General features: G+C 35.2%; 1 protein-coding gene and 1 pseudogene across 18 annotated transcripts in view; both read right to left on the reverse strand.

The window, feature by feature from the left end:
- GPHN (gephyrin) overlaps positions 1 to 18239 on the reverse strand; it is a 635492-nt gene that overhangs the window by 415875 nt on the left and 201378 nt on the right. The gene's annotated exons all lie outside the window — the stretch shown is intronic.
- On the reverse strand, positions 15623 to 16968 carry LOC112855043 (phospholipid hydroperoxide glutathione peroxidase GPX4 pseudogene; annotated as a pseudogene).

Here is an 18239-nt window from a genome sequence, read left to right on the forward strand (position 1 = left end):
TTCTACAAAAAAATACAAGAAAAACAAATATAAAAACATCCACTTAGGTTTTATAATTGATTCATAGGAAAGTGCACTTTGCCACAGCTACACCTGAGATATGACAACTTCTCTAAATATGACAGCCCTCAAAGGTCAAATATATTTTAATTTTTTAATGAAGGAAATAAATTATTGTAATTTAATTTCTCCATGGACACAAAATGAGTCTAGGTAAAACAAAAGTACTGTATAAAATAACATGTAGTTCTTAAACAATTTTATAGATTTGTGGTAGAAAATAAGATCTTATTTATATTATTTTATTACTTTTAAAAACCATGAAAAGATTTAAGACCATATTTTAAAAGGCCCATCTCACACATTTCTTATACTATTGCATAAGTTATACATACTAGTCAATGTACAGAGAAATACATTTAGCAAAATTTTAAGTTATCAATTTTAAATTAAAGTCTTATTGGCATCACATTCTGTACCTTATGGAACAATATGAGAACTTCCAATGAAAACTATCAACCATATACTATACTAAACATATTGAGAGTTTCCATTATCATCTCATTACATGTTAAATAATATACAAGTTAGATAAATCAGACCAGTCAATTTCCTAAACTATGGAAGAAACATTACCCTATCATCAGATAATCTTAAAGGTTTCAATTGTGCTCTTATTAATTAAAGGCACTGGCAGGAAATAGATGGCATATTCAAACTCAGTAAAGGAAGAGAGTTTAATAAAGTTATAAACTAGGCTCAGGGAAACCACCAAGCAATAGGGTAATACCACACAGCTAGCAATGATGGTAAGCCATTACACCCAGCAATAAAGACGTAAAGGGAATTAGCAGTAACTACAATGTAAGAGTAGTAGCTGTATGGACGTGGAGAAGGGTTGCAAGAAAGCCCCTGCAACCTGGCATGGAGTGAGCTGAGAGAAAGAGCTTTTTGATTTTACACTGAAGACCCCAATCCTAGTTCCCAGGTACCAACTGCCAACCAAATATATCCAATTTCCCAAAAGGAAGATATAAGGTTCACCTTAATAATGGAATCTACAGTTGTAATTTATCCATTCCATTATATACACATATCCATTATATATATATTCATACTATAGAGATAGATTAGATTAGACTAAGAAAACAATTCTATATCAAGAGAAAAAGAAAAAAGGAAGCCAAACTGTCATGAATACTTGAATTACAAGTAGAAGGAAAAACAACTGTAGTTACAAAGGGTGTTATTATTCTGGATGTTATTATTCTTGGTTTTAAAACCTAGAACAGTTTATATATAAAAGATAGTAATCAGAAATAGTTATTATCACTCTGTTATGACATTAAACTCTCTAAGAGCACAAGTAAATATTGAATACAATTAAAATTGCTACTAGTTTTCCCTCATAAATTTTTGGTGAGAATGTAAAATGGTTCAATGACTTCGGAAAACAGTTCCTCAAAACTATTAAACATAGTACCACGACCCAACAACTCTACTCCTAGGTATTTACCTAAGAGAAATGAAAACATACGTCCATACAAATAGCAACCTTATTAATAAGAGCCCCAAATGGAAATAACCCAAATTTCCATTAACTGATGAAATAAACCTTGTATGTCCATATAATAGAATACCATTCAGGAATAAAAAGAACCTAAGTATTGATACATGTTGCAACATAAATTAACCTCAAAACATGCTAAGTGAAAAAAAAAAATCACGCACAAAAAACTCCACGTTGTATAGTTCAATTCATATAAAAAGTCCAGAATAGGCAAATCTCTACAGATAAGTAGATTTGTGGTTGCATAGAATAGGACTGGGGAGGTGAGGAGAGAAGTGTCTGGTAATGGGCACAAAGATTTCTTTGGGGGTGACAGGAAAGTTCAAAATTAGATTGTGGTGACTGTTGCAAAACTCTAAAAATACTGAAAACTAGTGAATTACATAGATTTTTAAAAAATGGGTCAATTTTATGTAAAGTATATTTTGATAACATTTTTAAAAACATAATGCTAGTTTAGTTTTTTACCTTGGTATGATTGCTTCTGCTAACATGGTCTAATGAATAAGACCAATAATGTAATAGTCTATTTTCCTGTTGGACCAACAGATAGAGATGTATCTTTTGTTTCCATTATCAATTAATGATACAAGAAAAAATCAGAATAGAACTTACCTTAAAACATTTTTTCAGCAGAACAAACATATTTGTATCAGCTATTGCTAATATAATATAATATAATATAATATAATATAATATAATATAATATAATATAATATTACAATAGTCACCTTAAAACTCAGAGGCTTAAACCAAGCATAAATTATTGTTTCCCCTAAATCTGTGGTCTGGCTGAATAATACCTTTTCTAGGCTGGGCTCAACTGGATTCATTCACGGATATGTGGCTAACTGGCATGTTATCTGATTCAGAGAGGGCTTGGCTGAGGGGTGGCTGTCCTTAGAGTTTCTTGTTTTCTTGAGACAAACTGTCACAGTATGTTCTCAGTGGATGGTGGATATGTAAGAGAGAAAGCAAATACATGGAGTCTCATTGCATTAGTAACAGCAAGTGAGCTCATCAAATCCAGTTATAAGGCAAGGAGTTGTTGGGGAGGCAGACTTTCTTGCCTTATAACTTTGGATCTGACCATTTAATTCACTGTTTGAATTAATGAAAGCCATGATGAAAATTAAGGACCTTAAGTGCAATTGAAGACATAAAAAAGAATAGAATAAATTCAAGGAAAGTAGAAAAAAGGAGATAATAATATGTAAGAACAGAAATTAATAACATTCTTCAAGATGGGGGACAGATTGGCCACTCATATAAGATTAATTGATTTGTGTGTATAGTATTCTTCCTAAAAAATGCTTGGGATAATATCTTGGCCCTCAAAGAAGGAGAAAGTAGCATTTTTGGCTATGGCTTTTTGACAAAAGTATGTGACTGTAGTACTTACTCATTTGCAACCTCAAATACTTTATTTGAGTGAGGTATAAAGCACACTCTAAGTATTATATTGAAACTGCAGGCTTAATAAATGGTATACACAATGGGCATATCTGAGAAATACACAGAAATATCATTTTCACTAAAACTGTATTTATTCCCCTGGGTCAAAGCGGGCCAGTGAAATCTCAAGGTACTCTTCTAATTTTCTGGCATATTAACCCAACTTTCTAGATATTATTTAAACTACATATCTCCTTATATGTTATGACATATGAAGTAGATGAAAAAAAGAAAAAATGTACTACATGTACAGCTAAGATTAGCAACCAATCTCCTTCAACAATAAGATTTCAAAAAGAAAAAGATGACATATTATGTGATACATCCTTAAAGGATTTAGTTAATTCATTAAACAGATGTTAAATGCCTTTAGGTACCAACCATTAACGTTAGGTGCTGGGTATATAAAACAGGCTCCACAAATTTCAAAGAATCAGAAGGATACAAACTAAGTTCTCAAAACACAGTATTATTAAATACAAGTCAATAATAATATGATAAACACAAAAGTCACATATTTTGGAAATATAAACACATTCTTCTAATAAGTCTTGTGACTAAACAAAAACAAAACTAATGAAAAGGCTGCATATCAAATTATGTAAGCTGAAATTTAAAGTTATAAAACTGTGCAATAGAAAAGAGAATGGAAGAAAATTAAAAAGACTAATGTGAAATTTAATAAATAAAAAAGAGAATAAATTGAAAGTAGAAGAGATGACAAAATATAAAAGCAAAATTTAATAAAAAATATACAACAGAGAAAGATCAGTTAAAGTAAAAAACTATGATCCTTCAAAGACTAACAGACAAACTCTGATGAAATACCCAACACACCAAAAAAAAAAACTTTGAAAAGATACAAATAAGTAATATTTGTAATAAAAAAGAAACAGAACTACCAATCTAGCCAGCTTTCAAAAGACAAGGGGTTAGTATGAACAATTTTAGCATAATAAATTTGAACAGTAACAAAGTGGACACATTCCAGTAACAATGTAACCTTTTATTTTTAAATTGTATTTATTTTGAGAGAGAGCAGGAGTGAGCAGGGGAGGGGCAGAGAGAGAGGGAGAGAGAGAGTCCCAAGCAGGCCCTGCGCTGTCAGCACACAGCCCAATGTGGGGCTTGATCTCACAAACTGTGAGATCATGACCAACACCAAGATCAACAGTCAAACACTTAACTGACTGAGCCACCCAGGTACTCCACAATAACCTTTTACAACATACTCAAGATGAAAGAGAGAGTCTCAATAGTACTAACACCATTCAAAACTGAATCAGTAGTTAAATATCTTAACAAAGCATAAGGCCCAACTTTCACAGAATGAATGCTTTTAGTCTTATACAAGTGTATAATGACAAAAATAACAAGGAAGTAAGGAAATAAAACAATCTCAAATTCATTTAATTATAAGCAGTAAAACCTTGATATGAAAACAAAAACCAGGCAAGAAAAGTAGACAAAGATGAATTATAGGCCAATAACACTCCTAAAGAGATGGAAACATTGAAAACAGAGTAAAGGCAAGCCAGCAACTACAGAATGCATAGAAAAGATAATACTACATCTGTTGAGTAGGAGTTCTAGAAAAAGAAGAGAAATACATAGCAAGTGAAAACAATTCAACAAGAGAGGAAAATTTCCAAAAGCAGAAAGACAAATCTTTCAATTGAAATGACTTATCAAGTGCCAAACAGGATGAACAAAAAAAAGAGCCATAACTAAACATGTTATTACATGCAATTTCATAAAATTTCAGATAAGAAAAGATCTCTCAGAGTTAGAAAAATAAATGGTTAAGAGAAGGAAAATAAGAAATCCAGCAACACTAGACAACAATGGAGAATTGCTTTAAAGTTTTGAGGGCAATTGATTTCGAATCTGGAATTCCACAACCAACCACAGTATCAGCTAAGAATAGGGAAAATAAAACCTTTTTTCAATGATACCGGAACTCAGATACTTTACCTCCTACATACATTAATTCATTTATTAAGTACTACCTTGAAGATATAATCCACTAAGACTAAAATTGAATTCAAGAATCAATAGCTGTCTCAGGAGTGTAATGAAAATAAAGCAAACGGCAATAGCTGTGTAGTAGGTCTAGAGAGCAAACGGTCTCTGGACAAAATCAGAGTACTCTGGGAAGATAAAGATGAAAATGTGCACCAGAGTAATACATGAGAAAATGAGAAACTTAATGATAGGGTAACAGCATACACTATGGGGGGGGTGGGGGGGGGAGGCAATTAGAAGCCTCTAAAAAAACTATTAAAAAGTCACAATCCAAATATAAAACAAATACAAATGAGTCATTATTTTGAAGTCATGGAGTATAGGAAGAGAGAATGCATTTAATCTTGACATTCTTCTTTGAGTAGCAGAGGGTTAGGGGACGTAGTATTACAATTCCTTATCTATTAAGCTTGTTATATCACCTGGTTCTGCAATGAAGAATATGTAAAAATTATAAACATTTACATACAATTTATTAGATTACAATTTTTAGAATCAATGCTTAACAAAGCATGGAAGACTAGATTATATGCCCCATGAAGGCAGATATTATGTAAATGTTCACCACAGCGTCCACACCACCTAATAAGGTATCTGTTACTTCAAAAGCAATCAGCCAAAATGTATGCAATGAATGATTTAATATGGCTCTACAAAGTAATGTAAGCAAAACTAAAAGGCAGCTTAAAAGGCAACTGATGTAATGGGAGAAGATATTTGCAAGTGGCATATCAGATAAAGGGTTAGTATCCAAAATATATAAAGAACTTATCAAAATCAACACCCAAAAAACAAAGAATCCAGTGAAGAAATGGGCAAAAGACATGAATAGACACTTCTCCAAAGAAGACATCCAGGTGGCCAACTGACACGAAAAAATGCTCAATTCACTCACCATCAGGGAAATACAAATCAAAACCACTATGGAGGTTCCTCAAAAAATTAAAAATAGAACTACCCTACGACCCAGCAATTGCACTACTAGGTATTCATCCAAGGGATACAGGTGTACTGTTTTCAAGGGGCACATGCACCCCAATGTTTATAGCAGTGCTATCAACAATAGCCAAAGTATGGAAAGAGTCCTAATGTCCATCAATGGATGAATGGATAAAGAAGATGTGGTGTATACACACACACACACACACACACACACACACACACACACACACACACACACACTGGAGTATCACTCGGCAATCAAAAAGAATGAAATCTTGCCATTTGCAACTCCAAAGACAAGAGACAAGAGAAAGACAAATATTATATGACTTCACTCATATGAGGACTTTAAGATAATAAACAGATGAACATAAAGGAAGGGAAGCAAAAATAATATAAAAACAAGGAGGGGGACAAAACATAACAGACTCTAAATATAGAGAATAAACAGAGGGTTGCTGGAGGGGTGGGGTGGGGTGGGGGGAGACGGGTTAAATGGGTAAGGAGGATTAAGGAATCTACTCCTGAAATCACTGTTGCACTATATGCTAACTGACTTGGATGTAAATTTTAAAAATAATTAATTTTCTTAAAAAAGTAATATAAAGGGTAGAGATCGTCACAATATGAAAGTAATGGCAAAGTTGACAGAATCTGGGAAACAAAAGAAGAAAAATAAAGAAAGAAATGGGATATTGATTTAGAAAGTGAAGTAAAGAGAGGGTGTTTAAACTTTACATTGAAAGAAATGGATGCATATTAGGTGAAGTAAAAAACTAATCCCATCAAAGAACTAAATCAACATAAGTATCAAAAGGGGGGACAGGGAAAGATGTGATGATGTGAGTCAATTCCTCACCTTTTAGAGCAGGAAGTCCATAAATATTCTTTACATTTTAAGACTTAGAAAAAGGAATCCAACTGTCATTTTTAGTTATGATGGTAAATATGAAAACCACTAAAATCTGAAATAGTTAAAAGTGTCTCTAGGGAACTGGTATAGGACTACATGTGGAAAAAGTAATATCTTCCTTTTAAATTTATGGTTTTTTAATATATAAAATATTTTACTACTTCGAAAAGAAAAACAGAAAAATAGATTTCTTAGTTGCATAAATTTTGTAAACCTGTCACTAGATGGCAGTCTAAGCAGAAATCTAGACATGCAGGTGACAACCAACACCAGCACATCTTACACTTAAACATTTGAATTCTGATGGAGTAGATCTAGTGTGGGACCTTAAATACTGCATTACTTAAGAAGTCCTAGATGATCTGGGGCGCCTGGGTGGCTCAGTCGCTCAGGTCATGATCTCACGGCTCGTGAGTTCGAGCCCCAGGTTGGGCTCTGTGCTGACAGCTTGGAGCCTGGAGCCTGCTTCAGATTCTGTGCCTCCCTCTCTCTCTGCTCCTAACCCACTCACGTTCCGTCTCTATCTCTCTCAAAAATAAATAAACATTTAAAAAATTAAAAAAAAAAAAAAAAAAAAGAAGTCCTAGATGTCAAAGACACTGGACCAAGGACTACATCTTGAATAGACAACAGAAATTAACTTCTCATTTTATAAGCTCATTCATGATTACTCTAAGAAATTTTACAATTTGAGATTCAGCAGGAAATTAAGACAAACCCAGTACTTTTCTTTTAAAAGTATATCCCAACCCAAAATGCATGAAGATATAAAACATATAATTGAAAAAACCAATAAAATCACTTTTTAAAAACTTAGGTTGTGCCTGAATCCAAGTAAAAAGTTAACTTATATATGAATTCATCTAAATTTGTGACAAATCAGTAAACCCCACTGATCAGACACAACAGTGACACATGATATTAAATTTAGACAACTATTATTTTTAAAAATCCCACAGAACTATTGAACTATAATTTTTTAAAAGCAATTATTCAGGGATGTTATTACAGTCAGATTATTCAAGTGTTAAGTAATCCTCTAAGACTTTAATTTGACAATATCACAAATATTTGGTAAAACTCCAAATTTAAGGTCCAATTGGTTGGTAATGATTTTGCAGTTATACTTACAGAAGGATAAAAGAGATACTTAAGTTCAGTAGCTCCTAAGAATTTCTTAGCAGGCTCCTAAAATTGACACTGATCTTCCCATTAATCTCATTAATATATGTTAATCTCTTAATCTCTCCCAATGACATAACAATTGTTGGTTTAGACTTTAGCTATATACTAATTATAAATATCTACCATCTTCATTATTCAGATGAGTAAAGGAATAAATAAGAACTGTGAAGAAATTGAGAGCCTCTAATTCCCTAGTCAATGTTTGTAAGCTGTAGACCAGTGCAGTCCAATAGAAATCTGTGCTAATAACCACACTATAATTTTAAACTTTCTTTTTCTAATAAAAAAAATTTAATGTTTATTCATTTTTTGAGAGGTGGAGACAGAGCGTGAGTGGGGAAGGGGCAGAGAGAGAGGGGAGACAGAATCTGAAGCAGGTTCCAGGCTATGAGCTGTCATACAGAGACTGATGTGGGGCTCGAACCCACGAACCCCAAGATCATGACCTGAGCCAAAGTCAGCCGCTTAACCAACTGAGCCACCCAGGCGCCCCATAATTTTAAACTTTCTAGAAGCCACATTGGAAAAAAAAAAAAGTAAAGAGAAATGGGTAAAATTAATTTTAATATATTTTACTTGATTCCATATAACAAAATATATCATTTCAACAAGTAGTCAATTAAATAATTATTAAGGAGATATTTTACATCCATATAAGCTGTTAAAATCTGATGTGTATTTTATAATTAGATCCCAGTCTAGACTAGCCACTTTCCAACTGCTCAACAGCAACATGTGGCTGGTCGGCTACCATACTGAATGGTGTATATCTAGATCAATGTTCGCCAAAGTTTTTTTGATTGAACATCCCATCTGTAAAAATTGTTAGCATGCACTTCCAGTTTTTCTGTGTACATTTATGTACAAATTATCGCTTACCCTTGAACAATGCAGGATTAGGGGTGCTGACCTGACCTCCAACACAGTCAAATATCCATGTATAACTACTGACTCCCCACAAACTTAACTATTAATAGCCTACTGTTGACCAGAAGCCTCACTGATAACATAGTCAATAAACACATATTTTATATGTTATATGTAGTATATACTGTATTCTTACAATAAAGTAACCTAGACAAAAGAAAACGTTATTACAAACATCATAAGGAAGAGAAAATACATTTACAGTACTATACTGTATTTATCAATACCATAAGTTTGCATCTGTTTGCAAGATGAATCATATCAGTACCTACAGCAATATGATAGGATAAAAGGCACTGTAGATGTTGTATTACTCACACTAAACATCAAAAATGAAAAGATAAGGGGTTCCTGGGTGACTCAATCAGTTAAGCACCAACTCTTGATTTCAGCTCAGATTATGATCACATGGTTCCTGAGTTAGAGCCCCTCAATGTGGCTGTCAGCAAGGAGCTTGCTTGGGATTCTCTCTTTCCCTCTCTCTCTGCCTCTCCTTTGCTTGTGCATGAGCTCTCTCTCGCTCTTTCAAAATAAATAAATAAACTTTAATAAAAGGAAAAGATAATGTGAAAAAGAAATTCCTTTTTTTTTTTTTTTCAACGTTTATTTATTTTTGGGACAGAGAGAGACAGAGCACGAACGGGGGAGGGGCAGAGAGAGAGGGAGACACAGAATCGGAAACAGGCTCCAGGTTCTGAGCCATCAGCCCAGAGCCCGACGCGGGGCTCGAACTCACGGACCGCAAGATCGTGACCTGGCTGAAGTCGGACGCTTAACCGACTGCGCCACCCAGGCGCCCCGAAATTCCTATTTATTTACAGGTATAATGATTCCTGCACTGAAAACAAAGAAGCAGCAATATGATTGCTTTGTGGTATCTTAGTGTAATCAAATATGACTGTTTATGGCAGCCTAGTCTATACACTTATGAATGGTTATAAAAGTTTTATGGCATACAGTATTAGTCATATTCATGATATTGGAAACATTAGTTTTTTTAAAAAAAACACTTACCTATGATAGGCTGATGTACAGTTTCTCCAATTATGTGAGATAGGCATACTATACGGTAATGTAATTCTTTGGAAGCAAAGTCATAAAACAGTAAAAGAACACATCATAATTTTATACAGTATTAAAAATCACTCACTTAATGCCTAAATAAGGATAGGCCATCTACTTCCATATAAGACTTACACACAGTGTTGTACATGATGACTACTTAGGCAATGATGAGGATTATAATGACACAAAAGTATCTCATACAATTCTTGCTGTATAGTTATTAGACTTTCACATGAAGACACTTGCATACACAACAGATAAGTTTATTGACTCTACACCATGATGATTATTTATTATTCATTAAGTGAAAGTGGATCATCATAAACGTCTTCACCCTTGTCTTCACATTGAGTAGGCTGAAGAGAGGGAGGAAGATGAGAGGTTGGCCATGCTATCTTGGGGATGGCAGAGGTGGAAAAAGTAGAGGAGGTGGGAGAGGAAGATACACTGAATAGTGTAACTTTATGGAAATACATTATCATTTCTGTCCAACATTTTTGCTTTTTCATTTATCGAAAAATGTTTCTATACAGTACTGATCCTTCATCCACCATTTGCTTTAGTTTCAGTGCTCATACCAAAGTCCGTGTCATTAAAGAAGTCAAAGTCAGTCTTGAATAATCTGAACCCTTCTGCTAGATTGTCTAAAGTCATTTTATTTTCTGGCACTTCTTCTACGTCTTGTTCCTCATGATCTGACACTGTTTTGGAAGCACTTATCAAGTCATCTTCTGTTAATTTCTCTGGTGTGTTGTCTATTAGCTCTTGGGTTTCTCCAAGATCTACATTTTGAAACCCTTCACAACCTGCCTTTCCCCCCATATCCACATTCTCTTTCATTATTTTCTTGATTAGCTCTATCGTAAATCCTGTGAAGTTATGCACAACATCTGGATAGTTTTCTTAGGAGGAATTTATGGTTTCAGGCTTGATGGCTTCCACAACTTTTCATGTACCAATGATGGCATCTTCAATGGTCTAATTCTTCCAGACTTTCGTGATATTCTATCAGGGTTCTCTTCCATGGTGTTGACAATTCTTTACATATAGTACTGTGTAACACCATTTAAAAGTCATTATGACCCCCTGATATAGAGGCTAAATTAAAGACGTGATATTTGGGGGCAAAGAGACCACTTCAACATCTTTTGTAGCTGAATTCATGGGGTTCTGGGTCACCAGGGGGCACTGTCCAATATCGAAAGCACTTTAAAAAAGCAGTCCCTTACTAGAAAGATATTTCCTGACTTCAGTGACAAAGCATTGATGGAACCAATCCAGAATAAGAGTTCTTGTTATCTAGGCCTTCTTGGATAACAACCAAAAGACTGGCAGCTGGTGTTTATCTTTTCCCTCAAGGCTTGGGGGTTGGCAGCTTTAGAGATAAGGGCAGTCCAGATCATAAACTGAACTGCATTTGCACAGAACAGAATTAGCCTATCTCTTCCTGCCTTAAATCCTGGTGCTCACTTCTCTACCTTACTAACAAATGTCCTTTGTGACATTTTTTTTTCCAGAATAGCACAATTTTGTCTTCAATAAAAGCCTGTTCAGGCAAATATGCTTTCTCCTCAAATGATTTTAATGGCACCTGGGAACTTGTCTGATGCCTCTTGGTTGGAAGAAGCTGCTTCTCCTGTTATCCTATTACCTTGACGCTGAGCATGGAGCCTGCTTGGGGCTTCTCTCTCTCTTTCTCTCTACCCACCACCCCCCCTCCCCTGCTGACACTCTTTCTCTCTACATATAAAGATAAAAAATAAAAAATAAAAATATGTGAGAACTACAAGAGACCACTTTTTTTTTTTTTAACATTTTATTTATTTTTGAGACAGAGACAGACAGAGCATGAACGGGGGAGGGGCAGAGAGAGAGGGAGACACAGAATCGGAAGCAGGCTCCAGGCTCTGAGCCATCAGCCCAGAGCCCGACGCGGGGCTTGAACTCACGGACCGCGAGATTGTGACCTGAGCTGAAGTTGGACGTCCAACTGACTGAGCCACCCAGGCGCCCCCAAAAGACCACTTTTTAGTGTGATAAGCCTTTCATTGGATAAGCTCTCTAGATGGTTAGCATCACATGGTACTTTAAGCGGAAACTCACAATACTTGAGGTCACCGCCATAGCAATGAGGTGATGATGAAACTATTACAGTACTACAGTATGTAGTGGTTATGTGCAATTATGATTTAATACTGCAACTTTATGTTTGTCTATATTTCTCTCAACTACAAATATTGCCATGTACAGTCTGTAAGTGTGTGTATAAGTATTGATAAGTTTTAATAAAAAGTTAATAATAGATTTGTGAATACTTACGGTAGTATATTATAAAAGAAACTATTGTCGGGGCGCCTGGGTGGCGCAGTCGGTTAAGCGTCCGACTTCAGCCAGGTCACGATCTCGCAGTGCATGAGTTCGAGCCCCGCGTCAGGCTCTGGGCTGATGGCTCAGAGCCTGGAGCCTGCTTCCGATTTTGTGTCTCCCTCTCTCTCTGCCCCTCCCCCGTTCGTGCTCTGTCTCTCTCTGTCCCAAAAATAAATAAACGTTAAAAAAAAAAAATTAAAAAAAAAAAATAAAATAAAATAAACTATTGTCTATATATTTTACATACTTGCGAAACATATATATTTTTTTTTTTTTAACATTTATTCATCTTGAGAGTGAGAGAGACAGAGCGTGAGTGGGGAAGAGGCAGAGAGAGTGGGAGACACAGAATCCAAAGCAGGCTCCAGGCTCTGAGCTGCCAGCACAGATACCGATGCAGGGCTCAAACTCACGGACCATGAGATCATGACCTGAGCTAAAGCTGGATGCTTAACTGACTGAACCACCCAGGTGCCCCACACCCAACTTTTTCTTTAAAATTTTCAATATTTCTAAGCTACACAGTTTGTAACTTTTTCTAAATTGTCACAAATATCCAAAGTATTTCCAAATATTCACTGAAAAAAAGCTAAATATGAGGGAACCTGCACAGGGACACCTGGGTGGTTCAGTCGGTTGAGTGTCTGACTCTTGATTTCAACTCAGGTCATGGTCCTAGGGTTATAGGATCAAGGCCCACATCAGGCTGCATGCTGAGCATGGAACCTGTTTAGGATTCTCTCTCTCTCTCTCTCTCTCTCTCTCTCTCTCTCTCTCCTCCTCTCTGCCCCTTTCCCCCACTCATTCTCTCTCTCTCTCAAAATAAATAAACTTTAAAAAATACATTAAGTTAAATTTAATGTAATCAAAAAGAAACAAACCCACACAATTCAAACACCTGTCAACTGTATATGCATATACTATAATCATTAGATAATATTTCAAGATACAAAATATACTTAAGGCAAGATACTCTACATTAAGTGGGCATATGAGCCACATGAGAGCTTGTTAAAATCTATATTCCTGAATCTCATTCCTGGAGATTCTGATTCAAAAGGCTTTAGATGAAGGCCAGAAATACCCATTTTAAACAAGCTTTCTAGGTGATTTTGATGCAGACAGTACAAGAGCATACTTGCAAAAACACTGCTATAGACCTCTAGTTCTCAAATTGTGATTCATAAACACCCACATGTTTGCAAAAGGCAGAAGGTGCCCTAATCTCTCCTCTAACCAGAGTGCATTTCTAGTATGAAAAAAAAAAAATGAAAGGATAGGTGTTATAAGACAAATCTACTATAGGACAATGCTTCTTTTAGGAGCCTTCAGAAGTTCATGACCAAAATGTGAGTGCCACAAAATTTTCAATATTATTTACTGTTCTTCTGCTATTTATCTGACATTGATATCAAAGTAACACATAATTAATTATGATCCAAATTCAACCAAATTAGAAAATCAGCCAAATGACTCGCCACAACCACAAAAATTTTATTTTTAGGACAACTGTTTCAGCTCGCCTGGCTTGCTGGAATCTAGCCAAAGCTATGTTGCACAATTAGGAGTAATAGTAACATGGGGAAGTAATACAGAAGGATCAAAATGATGAAGTCTTAGAAAATGTTCAGTCTACCTCAAATTCATTAAATTGTGGACTTAATCATCAGATTTTCCACATAGATAAAATATAAAAAGGTCAATGACATTTAGAATTTTACTGAGACATGTTAAACTTTATTTTGTTCCTATCAAAAAAAGTATACACTGACCTTATTATAAGCCAATGTGTTACCTCTGTTAATTTTTTTTAATGCTTATATATTTTTGAAAGAGAGACAGAGCACGAGCAGGCAAGGGGCAGAGAGAGAGGGAGACACAGAATCTGAAGCAGGTTCCAGGCTCCAATCAGCACAGAGCCCAAGGCGGGGTTCAAACTCCTGAACCACAAGATCATGACCTGAGTGGAAGTCAATTAGGATACTTAACCGACTGAGCCACCCAAATGCCCCTTTGTTACCTCTGTTTAAAAAAAAAAAAAAAAAATGAAAACAATGAAAAAAAAAAGAGAAATAAAAAGCACTGAAACCATCTTCTCTACTCCTCCCAAATTAATTTCCTTCCTTCCTTCTGGACCAATGAAACTATAGCCATCACCTTTGTGTTAGTACTTTTTATATTTGCAGATTCAGAAAACAGCTATTACGTCTGATTTTAGTATCACAATAGTGTCAAAAAAGTGAAACCCAACCAAGAAATCCCTTCTGAAAAATCTCATAATCTATAAAAAGTATATTGGATTTGTTTGGGTTATTTTATTTAAGCTTTATTAAAAAAAGATTTCTGAAGTAATTTAGTTTAATTCTCCATTTTAAAATAAAAAATATAAGTAAGTGCCTTGTCCAAGATTATCCCAGATAACACTGCATAGAGGCACAGAAATCATATCTCTTGGCTTTTATTCCAGTATTCTACTTGAACATGATGCTTTTGTTATCTTGTTAGATAAAATGTAGACTAGATATCAAATTTAAGAGATAATACTGGGCATATTTTTTAACTTGCCATAAATTGTCTATAACAAAATGAACAGAGTAGATGTTCTTGTTATACGTATATGTTAATGATTACTATTATTATAGGAAGTAATTGCCAAACTGGCCACAAAAAGTACTAGCATTCAGTGAATAGAAAGGCATATGGACTAAGTAGACATAAACTAAGGGGAAGAAAAGAAAAATGACAGGACTGGTAAAGAAAAGTCTCACACTTCTTTAATAGTCAAACTCTTTTCTGATGATCCTTCATACAACAATGAAGCATAAGTCATTAGAAAATACAGAATTCATTATTTGTTTCATTGACTATGAAAGCTATTTCAACATGGGTGTGCTAGTTGACTAACCAATAAAATTAGTTAAGGTGACGAATCATAAAAACAATAAATTACATGGTTTATTTTACCTTAAAACATATAAATGATTATCTATTGACCAATATTTTGATATGGAACTAGGATCTGCTCTGAGTATGGGCCTTCTGATTGGAGGTAGCACAAGGTTTCTTTCATTAGCCACACCTAGACTAAGTAATTATAAGTTCTTTTGAAACAATCATTAGAAGAGATTTCTGATTTTACCTCATATATAATCTAACCATATCTAATTTAAAAACAATATTTAGTAACTCAACTTTATAATCTTCCCAAGTTTATAGAAACAGAAATAAATTTTTCACTTATTTAAAAATTTTTAACATTTAACTAGGCAATTACAATAAAAAGATCTACTGGCATAAAATGGTTTTGGATAAATACAACTGATTCTTAGAAGTATAAATGTCAACTGCTGGGAATTATTCTAGAGAGTAGCCTAGCACTCTAATGGCAAATGTTTAGTATACAGTTCATCCTTGAACAACATGGGTTTAAACTATGTGGGTCCACTTAAATAACAACTTTTTACTTACATTATTGTAAACGTATTTTCTCTTCCTAATTTCTAATTTGTATTGGGAATTTGCATTTCCCTATTTGTCTTGTGTATTCCCACAAGAGACCTAGGGGTGAGGGGGGCACTAAGCCACCAGGCAGGGTAAGTGACCTTCCTCCAGCAGGAAGCTCAGGCTAGTTTTCAGGCAAACCCTCATGGTTGCCAGGTGGAACACTCCAGGTGGTGTTGGTGCGCTTTGGTGGGGGGTGCACACTTGTAGAGCAAGAGGTAGGAGGGCAAGTCCTTCTCTATTACCAGAGGCTCTTCCATGAGACCATACCACTTAACAACACAGCTGTTCTTATCAAGAGAACTTGGTGAAGTTCCACTTGGTGACATGTTCTAGGATTCTTCTCCCCTTGGGCTGTACTTTCATACACTTCTAGCAGGTGGTCATTGTCTCCATTCACATACATGTTGTACATATGAAGTGTGATGTTATACCCAGCAGCAAATTGATGGTCTCTACAGTACCCCCTGGTTTTTGCCTCCTGAACTACTTGCAAGAGAAGACCAAGATCTATAAACATCACTTAGAATATAGGGTATGCAGGGCAACCAGCTGAGTATAATTTATATCTGTTTTGACTCATTGTGAGGCCACAAAGGTGATGATACACACATGAAGTCCCGGTGCTTGTTCAGTTTAATTATGCTCCCCTTGATGTCCCTGGCTGACAACTCATGCATGGAATGAGCATAGTGCCAGACTTCCCAGGATGTGCATATGGTATTGGCTGGTGATAGCTAGAGTCCCACATAGCAGCTCTGGCTTCCTTCCTTATGATTTTCTTAGTAAGATTTTCATTTCTTTTTTTTTTTTTTTTTTCAACGTTTATTTATTTTTGGGACAGAGAGAGACAGAGCATGAACGGGGGAGGGGCAGAGAGAGAGGGAGACACAGAATCGGAAACAGGCTCCAGGCTCCGAGCCATCAGCCCAGAGCCCGACGCGGGGCTCGAACTCACGGACCGCAAGATCATGACCTGGCTGAAGTCGGACGCTTAACCGACTGCGCCACCCAGGTGCCCCAAGATTTTCATTTCTGGAGCTTACTTTGTTGTAAGAATATAGCATATAATACATATAACATAGAAAATACATGTTAATCAACTATGTTATCATTAAGGCTTCTGGTTAATAGTAGTCTATTAGTAAATGTAGGATGAGTCAAAAGTTGCATGCAGATTTTCAATCGAATGGGTCAGTGCTCCTAACTCCCATGTTGTTCAAGGGTCTACTGTATTTTGAACATCTGTCAGTGTGTTTTACATAAGCAATTGAGAAGACAGGTTAAGCTAGTGAATTGATTAAGGGGACGTCAGTTAAATGTGGATGTATAATATCTTGTATTGTTTATATTTTGGCATTTATTTTATTTGATCCATTTTATTATCATGGCTTTATACCTTTCTACATAAAGTTTTTAAGATCAGGAACAATTTTTTCCTACTCCAAAACCTAGATATATGCCTGTGAACAGGAAGAGCTTTACATATGCTTATTTCAAGAATAAAAGAGGTGAGATCTCTCAATAACTCATCATATTGTCTACATTTATCACAAATTTTCCCTTACAAAATAGAAGTTAGAATATCCATATCTTGTTCTATGAAATATAAGTGTCCTTATATTAAGAAATCCCTTAAGTCAGAAATATGGGGGGCTACATTCTGAGTAGTAGATACCATAAAGTATAGTGGAGAAGTGATACTAAGGAAAATGGCCCTTGGAAATGGTGGTAACTATTGCAGGCCATGACGAATGTTCTTAGCCAAAGTCACCAATTCCAAACTCATCATTTCACTTAAATTTTAGCATATTACAATTCAAAACATCAGTAATACATTACATGTGACAAATCTAAAATACTCTTTAAATCTATAGCTAATGATAGTTAATTGCAAGTTCAATATCTGCTTTATCAATTCTACATCTAAAATACTGATTTAGGAAAAAAAAACATGATTAATGTAGCCTCTTAGGGACTGGTATGGTATTGGCACAAAAATAGACACACAGATCAATTAAACAACATAGAAAACTTATAAATGAACCCACATCTATATGGTCAATTAATCTTTGACAAAGCAGGAAGGAATATCCAATGAGAAAAAGACAGTCTCAACAAATCGTGTTGGCTAAACTGGAGAGCAACACAAATGAAGAAAGAATGAAACTGGACCACTTTCTTACACCATACACAAATATAAATTCAAAATGGATTAAAGACCTAAATGTGAGGCTTGAAACCATAAAAATCCTAGAAAAGAACACAGGCAATATCCTCTTTGGTTAT

The sequence above is a fragment of the Puma concolor genome, chromosome B3, assembly GCF_028749965.1.
Source record: "Puma concolor isolate L17-30 chromosome B3, mPumCon1.1.hap2, whole genome shotgun sequence".
Lineage (NCBI taxonomy): Eukaryota > Metazoa > Chordata > Mammalia > Carnivora > Felidae > Puma > Puma concolor.